This window comes from Arachis ipaensis, chromosome B2, assembly GCF_059453495.1.
Source record: "Arachis ipaensis isolate K30076 ecotype BB chromosome B2, ASM5945349v1, whole genome shotgun sequence".
Lineage (NCBI taxonomy): Eukaryota > Viridiplantae > Streptophyta > Magnoliopsida > Fabales > Fabaceae > Arachis > Arachis ipaensis.
Genome location: NC_142437.1, coordinates 34,732,681 through 34,746,920, shown reverse-complemented (window position 1 = coordinate 34,746,920; position 14,240 = coordinate 34,732,681). Strand labels below are relative to the sequence as shown.

The following is a 14,240-nucleotide window of genomic DNA, read 5'->3' as shown; positions in this document are numbered from 1 at the left end:
AATCGTGATCGTTCATTCCTTGGTAACGGCGCTGAAAACTTAATACGCACGTTCATAATCTTAGTTCTTTGTCACAACTTCACACAACTAACCAGCAAGTGCACTGGGTCGTCCAAGTAATAAACCTTATGTGAGTAAGGGTCGATCCCACGGAGATTGTCGGCTTGAAGCAAGCTACGGTCACCTTGTAAATCTCATTTAGGCAGATTCAAATGGTTATAGAGTTTTAATAATTAAAATATACTTAAAATATAAAATAGGATAGAAATACTTATGTAATTCATTGGTGAGAATTTCAGATAAGCGTATAGAGATACTTTTGTTCCTCCTGAACCTCTGCTTCCTGCTGTCTTCATCCAATCATTCATACTCCTTTCCATGGCAAGCGTTATGTAGGGCATCACGTTGTCAATGGCTACTTTTCGTCCTCTCAGTGAAAATGGTCCAAGATGCGCTGTCACTGCACGGCTAATCATCTGTCGGTTCTCGATCATACTGGAATAGGATTCAGTAATCCTTTTGCGTCTATCACTACGCCCAGCACTCGCGAGTTTGAAGCTCGTCACAGCCATCCCTTTCCAGATCCTACTCGGAATACCACAGACAAGGTTTAGACTTTCCGGACCTCAAGAATGGCCGCCAATAATTCTAGCCTATACCACGAAGACTTTGATCGCAGATCAGGAGACTAAGATATACACATTCAAGCTTGTTTACATGTAGAACGGAAGTTTTGTCAGGCACGTGTTCATAAGTGAGAATGATGATAAGTGTCACATAATCATCACATTCATCATGTTCTTGTGTGCGAATGAATATCTTAGAGAAGAAATAGGCTCAAATTGAATAGAAAAACAATAGTACTTTCCATTAATTCATGAGGAACAGCAGAGCTCCACACCTTAATCTATGGTGTGTAGAAACTCTACTGTTGAAAATACATAAGTGAAAATAGGGTAGACATGGCCGAGTGGCCAGCCTCCCATGGAGGTCTAGAGATCTAAAAATGATCAAAAGATGAACAAAAGATTGAAAATCCAAAGATGTAAATATAATAGTAAAATGTCCTATTTATACTAAACTAGTTACTAGGGTTTACAGAGATAAGTAAATGATGCAGAAATCCACTTCCGGGCCCACTTGGTGTGTGCTTGGGCTGAGCATTGAAGCTTTCACGTGTAGAGGTCTTCCTTGGAGTTAAACGCCAGTTTGTAACCTATTTCTAGCGTTTAACTCTGCTTTGCAACCTATTTCTGGCGTTTAACTCCAGAATAGGGTAGAAAGCTGGCGTTGAATGCCAGTTTGCATCATCTAAACTCGGGTAAAGTATGCACTATTATATATTTCTGGAAAGCCCTGGATGTCTACTTTTCAACGCAATTGAGAGCGCACCATTTGAACTCATGTAGCTCCAGAAAATCCACTTTGAGTGCAGGGAGGTCAGAATCCAACAGCATCTGCAGTCCTTCTTCAGCCTCTGAATCTGATTTTTGCTCAAGTCCCTCAATTTCAGCCAGAAATTATCTGAAATCACAGAAAAATACACAAACTCATAGTAAAGTCCAGAAATGTGATTTTTATTTAAAAATTAATAAAAATATACTAAAAACTAACTAAATCATACTAAAAACTATATAAAAACAATGCCAAAAAGCGTATAAATTATCCGCTCATCACCAATCAAGAACCATGCATCACAAATTAATGGTTGTTGCTATATGTGTGATAGTTGATATGAAAGTCTACATCATAAACCATAGATTTAACTAACAAGAGAAAAAGATCCAGAACTTATTACCTCTGTTGCAAAATAAATAGGAAATGTAATAGCAATACCCTGGAAAAGAGATATATACAAGAAGAGTGTCGCAATTATTTAACGTTAAACTAATTAAAGAATTTATTAATAGAAACCTAAGATTATATTATAAGATAAAATATAATAAAAATACCTTTGGGATATTGAGTAATGGCTAATGCAAGGTTAAGACCAACCCAAAGGCCCTACATAATTACATATAAAGAAGAATTAATGGCATATATGAAACTATACATATAAACTCACCCCCAATACATATATATCTGCAAAGCCCTCCACTAGCAGAAATCTTGAAGGTTCAGATCATAGTTTGGTGATTTTCCTCCTATATTCCAAGTTGCAACAAATATCCTACATGCATTTCCAGTTATTATTAATTTACTATAAACTGATGTCTTACTAACACAAGTTTTTAATCTCACTACAACAAGATACCCAACCTGAAACTCTGTCTTTCAGTTTCTGGACCCACAGGTCGTTCAAAAGTAAACAAATTTAGGCCTTCGATTCCTGAGCTAGTCTCCCTTTCTGTTAGCACATATAAGTAACTAAGGTCATGCTTTATCCTATTATCTTGACTAGTACATAATTACAATGGGTATACAAAGCCACTCCTTCTAATCATGAAGCCTAACACAGTTGGTAGTTATATACGTGGCTTTATTAGGTATTGCTGTCGAAAATAAATACCTAAACAACAAATAAAAGATTTCCTTTTCCCATGATTATAAACATCCTTCCGGATAGGCAAGATTTTGATGTTGATAGGTAACCTACCAATATCTTGCTAAGTACTTGGACTATTATACGAGTTGGATGATCCAGAACGTAGCATTGACCCAGATGTTTCTCAATATAAATTACCATAAAATTGGATATGAAAAATAATTTCAGGGAATATAAAAAGAAATTAATTCCATGAAACAATAATATGTATGTATACCTGAGAAGCTTTTTTCTCATGAAGGGAGATACTTCCATTAAAGCTTTTTTTCTAGATTCAATCTTCTTCTCCAAATCTTTCGACATGAAAAAGAACATTCATCAAAGGAAAATTAAAGCAACAATGACAAAGAAAGGGGGAGTGAAAGAGAAATTAACAAGAGTAACTCCTTTTGATCTCCTTCCTCGTGTATGGCTTGGTGAAAGCATCATCGTCTGAGCCTCTCCCAGTTCTCTTTGAACCAAAAATCTTGGGAAGGAGAGACTTGAACCGAACAAAAATAAATAAATAAATAAATATAAAGATAAGCAATTATAATTTAAGGAAGGCATAATGCAGGAATATATATCGCCAAACTTTGATCTGAACCTTCAAGATTTCTTTAATTTCTTGCAAAAGATCTATCACTACACTAATAATAGAAACTAAAAAGGATTCAAGAGATAACTATCCCAATTGGTGTCCAACTTGCATACTAAATTATCACAAAAACAAGGGGATATATGAAACAGAAGAACCAAATTTGAAAATAAATAAACTAGCTTAGTACTTTACAAGAATATTGTCTAAAATAGGATAAGTAAGTAACACATGCAGTAGATGAAAATTAAATGATTAAACGTTAACCATTGTGAACAAAAATTGCAGAAATCAATACACATGGAACAACAAAAATAGATGCGACTCAAAATGCTAACAAGAGCATGAATGAAATTGATACCTAAAACAGAGAACTCAATAAGAATCAGTATTTAAAAAATAAAATTAGCTTACTATAGCTAACACATTCAATTAACTGGGACTAAATAATCAAACATGGACCGTTATGCAAAATTAAAGAAGTCAATGCAGATTTAAGAAAGAAAATGAAAGAAGACAAAACTATTTTGCATTCTGAAATTTGAATCGACAAATTACTAAACACTTAATTTATAGATATATCTCAACAAATCTACATCAATAAAGAAGAATAGCCTCTAATGGAAACAATTGAACCTAATGATCACCTAAACTATGAATCCTAACATCCGTTTTACTTCAAGAAAAAATCAAAAATTTCAATAGAGAATAACAATTTTTTTATTTATGTCTCTTCACCTTTATAATATATCAAATCAAATTAACAAAATCTATATCAAATTCTTTGCCTTGACCTGAAAAATTTACAGAAGAGAAAAGTACATTAGAACATAAGAAACCGAATTTGTGTATAACTAAAACTATATCATCAAATTATCACAAAAACTAATATCTTTGAAAAAATTTGAAAAATTGAAGAAAGCAAAGAACAAGAAAAAATTAGGAACAAATCCTAATTATAATGACTCGACATGACATAAAACTCGACTCGACTTGAAGCTTACAGAGACTCGCTAGCTCGCCTTCTTGATCTCCTCAGCTAGCACCACCGAATCTGCGTCCAAACCACACCACCGAATCCGCGCCCAAACCGCACTCTGAATGCTTCAAGCCGTCGGAGGAAAAGCAGAACCAGCATCACAACCCGCAGTAGAAGACGACGCAGAAGCCAAAGATTTAAAGCATTACCTCAACAATCTGAATGAAATCGTCACTCTAAGAGGTCAACGAATTCATAGGCTCCACGATCACCTCGTCCCCCATTCATAACTCCGCACCGGCAACGCTTTGACGGAGGAGACGACGGCGGCAAGGAGATGAATGGCGGCGGCAGGGAGATTGATATTTTAGGGTTTCAGAGGTTCCTCTCCTTCTCTCTCTCTTTCTCGCAATCGCTCGAAGCCCCCTCTTCTGTGTTTTTTTTTTTCTATTTTTGTTATGGGCTAATATTAATTTCGGCTAAAAATTGTTTTAGTATTGATGGATGTGTGGGAGTTATTGTTAATAATTTATGGAGGTTTTACAAATTGTCACTATTAAAATATATTATGGAGGTTTATAATAACTCCCACTAAAAAACTTCCACAAATAAACAAGAATTTTGTAGTGTTCCTTTATATCCTTTTCTGATAATTGTATTACATTATTTCTCTCTTTATTATTCAAAAAAACGGAACTAATTAAATTTTTTCTACTTTCTGCCATGGTTAAGGAAAGTAATGCTAAGAGAAAAAAAAAAAGAACTTACATTATATGATGACTTTGAGTTAAGAATAAAATTGTGGTATATATAAAAAAATGTTGATTTTAATGACACAAAAATTTTGTTAAATTAAAAACTTTAGCAGAATAATTTAAAAGAATCTGGACTCCTCGTACTTTTAACATGCATATGTGTTAGTTAATGGATGAATAAAATATGTGAGTGCTTAGTTCATACAAGTCAAAGTCAAGTAAGAAATATATAAGCTCATGTTAAAAAAAAAAAAAAGTTCAAGTAAGCAATAATTATTCCGTTTTCAACCCAAACAAAAAGTGATAAGCGAATAGCAATATAATAATGTACGCAATTTTAAAGTGGTTAGTGCGGAAATATCTACATTTTAGACTATAAGGCTTATTAATATTCTTAATCTAATCAAATGAGTAATGGTTCAAATAACAATTTGTCATATATGTGAAAATGAGCGATTTGTTTAATTTAAATATCTAAATTTGCATATTTAGTAATTAAGGATTAGAGGTATTATTGTATTGACCATTGAACCAGCTTTAAATTCCACATAAAATATTTAAAATATAAATGATTCCTTTCCGGTACATTTTAAATAATTGTTAAATTTCAATGCAAAAATAAAAAATTATTTACATAATTATATAATCACAATTGTTTTAATGAAGCAAATATATTAAAATTAATGGAATTATTTGTACTAACTTAACGTACACCTATATATATATATATATATATATATATATATATATATATATATATATCAAAATTAAATTTTTTAAATAATCATTTACTTCTTTTCTTATCCGGGTAGATGATAATAAAAAACAAGAAAAAAACAAAAGGTACCTAGGTTATGATGTGTCCAAATGCATACGATGATTTTTTTTTTTTTTTTTGGGGGGAGGGGGAGGGGTGGTATAGTTCACCACTCACAAAATCCAATATTGGAAGTCAGGGACAAATGCATACAATGATTCAAATTGGGAAATATTCAATTATACAAACTTTAGGGAATTACCGTAACTTATATAATTATAAGCTAACAATACTTATAGTGTGTGGATAAAAAATTGGTCAGAAATTATTTTTTATATTGATTTATTTTTGGTGATGTGCAGATAAGTGGTCGCGCAGGAGTTGAAAGTGTGTATGGAGCCAAAAGTTTCTCTTAGCAAAAGAGTATATGATGCTGTCATCACGGTAAGGGTGAGAAGCTGAGGAGACAGGCATTTGGGGCCAGCTAGGAGCTCTGCTCACCCGCAATGCTGTTTCCCATGACTTGTGAGAAGCATGGGAGGGTGACACGCATGCATCAAGTATGCTGCGCGTGTAGCTTTCTCCCACCCCTAAAGCGTTTATATAAATTTCACCTTCTTCCTTCTCGCAGTGTGTATCTTACGAGGGTATACTAAAGTGTGAGTGGTGAAGTTTGCAATAGTGAATTAGTGATATAATGGTGTGAGAGGTTTGAACTGTGATTTCAATTAAAAAAATGGTACGAGATTCAACCCTACAAAAACATATTATAGCACATTTAAATAATTTTCAATTTGTGAATTATTATTTTATTAAATTATTTATATGCATGTATTTTTTACGGTTAGTGCTGTTTTTTGCTTTCTAAGTGATTAACATTATTAGTATATTAATATTAATATAATTTGGTTATTATTTTTTTTAATGATTTATTTTTTATGTAGTGTAAGTACAGACCTGTATATATTTATTTTCGTATTATGTTCTGAATAAATTTGAGAATTTTTTTTTATTATTATTTTTGCATGTTAATCTTGATAAACTATACAAATAATTAAGTATGAAAATATATATATTATTAGAACAATTCTTTAATTACATGTATCCTAAATATTAACATTAGTAGGTAATATATATAATTCAAATATTTTTCCTCTTTTCGTAGTATGTTACTTGATAACGAAAAAAATTTACTTTTTTGTTAATAACTACCGGCAAGTGCACCGCGTCGTATTAAGTAATAAAACTCATAAAGAGTGAGGTCGATCCCACGAGGATTAACGGATTAAGCAAGTAATAGTTGATTAATTATTCTAGTTAGACGATTCAATTTTGAGTGATAAGCAACAAGGAAATATAAATGACATAAAAGTAAAGAAAAGTAATAAAGTGCAAGAAAGTAAATGGCAAGGAAAGTAAAGTACAAGAAAGTAAAGTGCTGGAAATGTAAAGTGCAGAAAATGTAAATAACCATAAAGTAAATAAAAGAAAGAAAGATAAAATAAACATTGAGATCATGAGATATTGCATTCTCCGGATTAATTGACTTCATCTCATCTTCAATCATGCAACTCATTGACCTCTTGGCAATCATGATTGATTGAGCCCCAATTCCTTGGTGACTCAATCTCTCAAATCTTGATCAATAGCCAATTCCTTGGTCTAATTGTTCATGAGAAAAGATGAAAAATAGTCCCTGATTATACCACACATCATCATAGGTCCAAGTAGAGGGAGGATTATATGTCACCATATCCAAACACCAAAATCCAGATCCTACTCAAGTGTGAGAAGGGATTTCTAGCATGGTTTCATGTTTCCTTTTCCAAGGTTCCCATGAAACCCATTTTGCATTCAACCTCTTTCCCAAGATGATTGAACACTAGCATTAAAATGAAATTTCTTCTATCAAATCAAAGAGAAGATGAAAAGAAGAAGAAGAATAAAAACAATCAATCCCTTAAATAGCAATAGAGCTCTCTTTTCCAATGGAAAGAGTTAGTAATTCATAACTAAAAGATATTTACAAAAGTAAGAAAGAAAAGAAAGGAAGCTAATGGTGAACAGAGAGGGTCCGAAGACTCTCCCAATCCAACAGACTAATTCTATGAAACTAAGTCCTCTATATAGGTTCTCCTAAATTACAAACTTAAATGAAATTAAAAGCAAATTACAATGAAATGAAAATAAACTATTCTAGATGCTTCTTTTGGCCTTGATTAATTGATAAGTTTGGCTTGAATGAGAGTTGGAGTGGGCTTGGTTGAAGGTTGGGGGATGCAGGGAGAAGTTGGCGTGGGGTTTCAAGTGTCACTCCCAATAGAAATTTCCATTTTGGAGTATGACCCACTTTGCAATGCTGAATAGATGGAGTTGGTTAGGCCTCAAATTGAATGTCTACTATAAAGTATTATATATTGTTGGAAAGCCCTGGATGTTAGCTTTTCAACGCCTCTAGAATCAACTCATTTGAACCTCTGTAGCTCAAGTTATGCCCATTTGAAGGTGGATAAGTCAGTCTGTCAAGTAGCCCGGCGTGCCACACCCACTTTCTGGCATGCCACGCCCATATATTTTGAAACTGGCGTGCCACGCCCACTCTTGGGTGTGCCACGCCTTCAATGATGCCACGCCCATTATGAAAATAGAGCTGGCGTGCCACGCCTTCGATATCAAGTGGCACGCCCAGGTTTTGCAACGCTGAAATAATGGCCTTTTTCACCTCTAGTTTTAATGTTCACCCTAGAGTGTTATATATCGTTGAAAATCTCTTGATGTCAACTTTCCAACTCTACTAAAATCAGATCATTTGGACCTCTAAAACTCAAGTTATGTCCCTTTGAAGATGAAGAGGTCAGGATGGTAACTCTGCAGTGACGTGTTTTTCTCCTTCTGTTTTCGGAGTCAATATATTCCTCAATTCTAGTTTTCATCATAAAGCGTTATATATGGTTGGAAAGCCCTGGATGTCTACTTTCTAATGGCACTAGAATAACTTCATTTGGAGTTGTGTAGCTCAGGATATTTTCATTTGAATGAGAGGAGGTCAGGCTGGCATATGCCTCGGCGTGCCATGCCCAATGCTTGGCGTGCCACGCCCATAGTGGGGCTCAAAATAACTCCTCAGGAACTTAAGAATGGTATGCCACACCCAAAACACTAAGTGGCACGCCCTCTTTGAGACTTGGCTTCACAAACTTGGCGTGCCACGCCCATAGCACCAAGTGGCACGCCTTCTTTGAGATTTGGCTTCAAAAGCTTGGCGTGCCACGCCGAAAGCATCAAGTGGCACGCCCTCTTTGAGATTTGGCTTCAAAAGCTTGGCGTGCCACACCCAGAGCTTCAAGTGGCATGCCCAGCTACACGTCCAACCCTTTTTTGTTGTTTTCTTCTCTTTTTGTTGCTCTTTTCACCTGAAATTCAATACAACCCATTTCAAAGCAATGTACCATAATATTTATCATTTGGCTCATGAAATTGCATTGATTTAATGAGATTATGCTCTTTTTATGGTCCTTTTAGATAAGAAAAAAGGTAGATGATGCAAGTCATCACCCATCTCATGCATAATTTTTCACCAAACTTAACATTTATATCAACAATTCAGAATCATCATCAACTCATTATATTAGCAAATTAAAAATTCACCATACTACCCCAATGTCATACATACATATATAAATACTCATTTACTAACCACATTACTCAATCAACTCATACCGTTCAACTTATCCTACGGTCACCTAGCCTAAGTTTTCACAAGACATTACATATTATCTACGAGAAACTGAAACCATACCTTGGCCAATTTCCTTGTATAACCCAAAGGCAACTCAATTAGTCAAGGTTCAAGTCTCCACTACTAAAATTCAGCACCCAAAGCTCCCACTCAAGCTTCCAATCTTTTCAATTGTGTTCCAAATCTACTTATAAACTACCTAATACATATTATCACATTCATACACATAAACTCAATTCTCAATCACAATTAGTTAAAGGATTCACTAGGATTTGAGGATCCTTACTTTGTATGTGCCTCAATTAAGCCTTTACCCACTAATTTCTCAAGTCAATTTGGTCCTAAAACATCAAATTAACCACAAATATTAACACCCAAGACCATACTATTTTGGATTTGAGAAGAGGAAATTAAAACTGAGAATGTGATTTTCTCACCTTATAATATACTGGACTTTGTAGAGCTCATCACTGCGGACACGTGGCCACAAATAGTGCAGCAATCGGAGCTCCGGATTAAAAGTTATGTTGGATTGAATATTTAGGTGAGGGTTTGGTGTGTTCTTCACTTCTTCAGCCCCCTTCAGTGTGATTCTCATCATTTGGGGAAGAAAAGGATGAAGTGTGTCTTATATACTTGGGCTTTGGGCCCGGTTTGGTTCCGGTTCAACCAGTTCGGCTCGTTAGGCCCAATTTTGGGCCAAATTCTTTAAAATTAGTGTCAAAATTGTTATTTTAATTAGCTCTATCTCATAAAAATATAAAATTCATATTTCTAATTTTTTTATTAAAAATTAATTTATTGACTAATTATTCACTAATTTTACAGGGTTTACACGTCACATGGAGCCTTCCGTGTACGCATGCATATCAGAACTCCAAAAAGCTGTTAAGTTTAGAAAATCAGTTTTTCACACCAAACTTCAAATGCACATAACTTTTTTTGTTAAAAATCATTTTTTGTCCGTTCTTCGAACATTATAAATTTCAGGATCCAATTTTTATCCAAGATAAGCTTTGCAAGAATTGGGGGATCCGGAAGCCAAGTTATGACCCGTTAAAGTTGGTTAAAAATAAGTTTTCACCAAAATTTGTCAAATCCTCTAGTTTTCAAAACCCTTAAAATAATTTACTTCCAACATACAAAATTTTAGCTCTTACACACTTCCCTACATTTCGAAGTACTCACCCATCAATTATTAACCATCCTATACTTTCAACAACTAGCTATTCAATTTCAACTATTTTCATTCACAATTTTTCAAATCCAACAATATTTCATCAAATTTTTATCACCAAACTCATACCATCAATCTTCATCACAATCACAATCATACTACATTCAGTCATTTCATTTCATTAACTTACCCGGCCACGATCTCAAACTCAAATTTCACCACAATTTATCATCACAATCATTAATTACGCATCAATTTCATTCAACATGCTCAAACCATCTTCTTATACAATTCACCACATACATTCAATCAATCAATGTATACAATTCAAACCTATCTTAAGGGTTACTAGCCTAAGTTTCATACAACATTATATATTAACTACAAGAAACCGAAATCATTTCTTGGTCAATTTTTCCCAAGTTTCAAGACACCATCAAACCTCTTTTTCACCAACTTCCAAAGCTCCAACTCAAATTCAACAATTCTCGGCCACTGAAGCTTAGTTTCAAACACTCAAATCGCCAATTCAACACCAACTCAATACGAAATTCAATCTAGTTCCACATAATATACCAAAATAAATACTAGGATTTACAATTATCCATAAACCACAAGGGTTAGAGTCTTTTTCCTTTACCCATGAATGACTGAGGCGAAACCCAATAATCACTCAATGCTAGAGTACGCTTAAACCATCAAAATTATGAAAATCCTCAATACCCATAACCAAAATCACGAAATTAGAATGGAAGAGGGAACTGGGCAAGAAATTCAAGGTGCTTTACCACTTCGTTCAGATATAATTGAAGAGCTCAGTGAGGCAAACCCATGGCCATATACGGTGTGGAAATTGGAGCTCCGGATTGAAAGTTATAGGCGATTAAAATCATGGATGAATAGTGCACTAGGGTTCCTTACTTCTCTTCTCTCTTCTAACCGTGTGTCTCAATGAAGAAGGGGGAGATGCTGAACCTTGGCTGAGTTTTGGGAGTTTGAGTGTGGGCCTTGGGCCAAAATGCGGTCCAGTTCAACTGGTTCGGCCCGTTAGCCTATTTTTGGGCCAAAATATTTAAAGTTAGTGTTTTAAATTCGTATTTTCAATATTTTTACTTCTTCAAATTATAAGATTTAATTTTCTAATTTCTTTGTCTCATAATTAATTTAGTAGTTAATTATTTATTAATTACAGGGTTTTACATCATACCCACATAATTAAAAATTTTGTCTATAAAATTTGGTCCACTACGGAAAATAGATAAGAGTGGTTCTTCTCTTCTCAACGTATTGTATTCTCGGAACTCATTCATTATCAAGATTCAATCTAAGTTTGGTTTGTCTCCTAACGGACTGATAGTTAGAAGAACATTCTCTTCAAATTTTGGGCTTAACCATCATTAAAGGTTCTCTCAACTTCAACTACTCTCACACCATTCATACTACCATTCTTCAACATCAATTCAAATACCTATTCACATCCTTCATTCTCATACACAATAAACACAACCAAATTCAAGCCTATGCCATATTTATCTATTTCACTCCTAGCTTCTTCAAGGTTTCTCTTAATAGCTAACAAATATCAAGTTCATCTCAAATCTTTCTCAACTATCTCAAACACCAAACAATTTCTCAACATCTTAATCTAATTCAATGCATTGTAAACTAAATCACACACTCATACTTTCCATTCTTTGATCCTTTGTCAATCCTCGAAATAATCTCATATTCCAAGACTCATTTCTCATGCCACTATTGTAACACCCTACCACACAGAGACTTATGTTTAAGATGTAAAGCAGAGGTAGCGATGTATTACAACCTCTAAAATAAAAGACATACATATAAATATAGTTGAAGAAAATCGTAACTAGGAGCCTTAAAGAAAAGCTTAAGAAAAAACCGTAAAAAGAAAAGTGCATCGCACACGTAAAAGGATAACCAGATAAAAGGAAAGATAAAGCTTATATACATAAAGAGCAGAATACCAAAAGATACAAAATATCAAGCTTCGGACTCGAACTATGAAGCCAAGGCCGGCTGGAGTACATACATACATACATACATACATACATACATACACATATATATATATATATATATATATATATATATATATATATATATATATATATATATAACCCAAAATATCCCAAAACAGAAAACTGACAACTTGTTTCTCCAAGTCAACCTCTAAGAGGGACAAACGTAAAATATATATAGAGGAGAATCTATATACATAGCGTAAGTAGAAAATACAGCATCCCCAAAATTAAGCTTCGCTTGCTCACGAGATCTCCAGACGTTCAGCGAAGTGCCTCTCAACCTGCATCTGAAAAATAATAATATATGTATGGAATGAGAACTGGGGGTTCTCAACATGGTTAAAGTGCCCATATAAATAATACATAAGGTTCCGGAAAAGTCAGAGGCATTTTTAGAACTCTAACACTTAGAATTAAACTTAAAGAAGTATACTAAACTAGAAATTAGGTAAATTATCTAAGGTATTCAGGTTTTAAATCCAACTTTAACCTAACACTTCACTTTCTGTCTCCTCCAACCCTCCTAATCACCAGTGAAACTATCCTCAGCGTCACCTCTGCCTAGCATGAGGGATCTATCAGTTGCAAAGACATACAAGATAAGCAAAGTAACACATAGATAGGATTAAACTATAGCAAGTAGAATAAATAGCAGATAAGCAAGGCTAATCAATTAGGCAAACCAAAGTAATGTACACTCAACCAAATCATACAAATGCATATGATGTATGGCTGTCCTATTGTTGATGAGTCTCATCTGTCAGTTATATAGCCAAATCCGACATGTACGGTAGCAAACTCTAGACAGTTTCTCTGTGTGTGCATCCCCAAGAGACTATGTATATAATCAAAATCATTCATTTATAATCTCATTAGGAAATTTTCGGGGAGTTAAAGTGCCCGACCACGTCTTGCGATGTAGGGTCAACAGAATATCGAGTCTCAACCTAGAGCAAGTGGTGGCAAGCCACTACATCTACCCAGAAAACTCGTATCTTAGATAAATAGAAGTGCATATGCCATAATCATTCAATATCAGTCAATCATTATCGATACAACTTTTACTCATAATAATTTCATCATTTTGTACTTCCTCAATCAATCCACATTAGTTTCATCATTATTCATACCATATTCAACTTCATTTAAAATTCTCAATTCAAGTTTTTCCCTTCGCAACCTCCCTCTATGGGTCCGCTCTTCTCCCTATGCTTAAAAACTAGGGATTCAATCTTAGAAGGTAGTTATAGAGGTAGGAAAGCTAGATGATCAGTTAAAGACTCAAAAAGCACGCTTTTTAGAAAAACAGGGGTCATATGTACGCATGCCCATGCCCGCGCACGCATGGGTGTAAAAATGCCAAAGTCGTGTACGCGAGCACCGTCTACGTACACGTGCTCATGAAACAGAAGGGGGTTCCCGCGTATGCAACCCCTTAGTCGCGTACGCGTGAGTATGAATACAGCGTTTTCGCGTACACCCACGTACACATGAGTGAAAATTCAACATATTTGCGTACACAGACCATGCCTGTGTATGCAGGATGTCTAGGCAGATGCCAAGGTCAACGTCGCGTGCATGTTTGCATACGCAAGCACAACCAAGGTTCCAAAAAGCATTTAAGTCTACAGAATTTCAGATTTTGACACCAAACTTCAAACGCGCA

General features: G+C 34.6%; 1 long non-coding RNA gene across 2 annotated transcripts; it reads right to left on the bottom strand.

Moving 5' to 3' along the window:
• Positions 1-999: 999 nt before the first annotated feature.
• On the bottom strand, positions 1,000-4,479 carry LOC110267602 (uncharacterized). 2 transcript variants are annotated; one of them, XR_015905318.1, is made up of 8 exons: positions 4,127-4,479; positions 3,861-3,916; positions 2,921-3,026; positions 2,763-2,838; positions 2,260-2,347; positions 1,953-2,170; positions 1,799-1,837; positions 1,000-1,524 (listed from the first exon to the last, which is right to left on the bottom strand). It is a non-coding gene; the product is annotated as an uncharacterized LOC110267602 (long non-coding RNA). The 2 variants fall into 2 exon arrangements; XR_002355411.2 differs by having other exon boundaries at positions 2,763-3,026.
• Between the last annotated feature and the right edge of the window lie 9,761 nt (positions 4,480-14,240).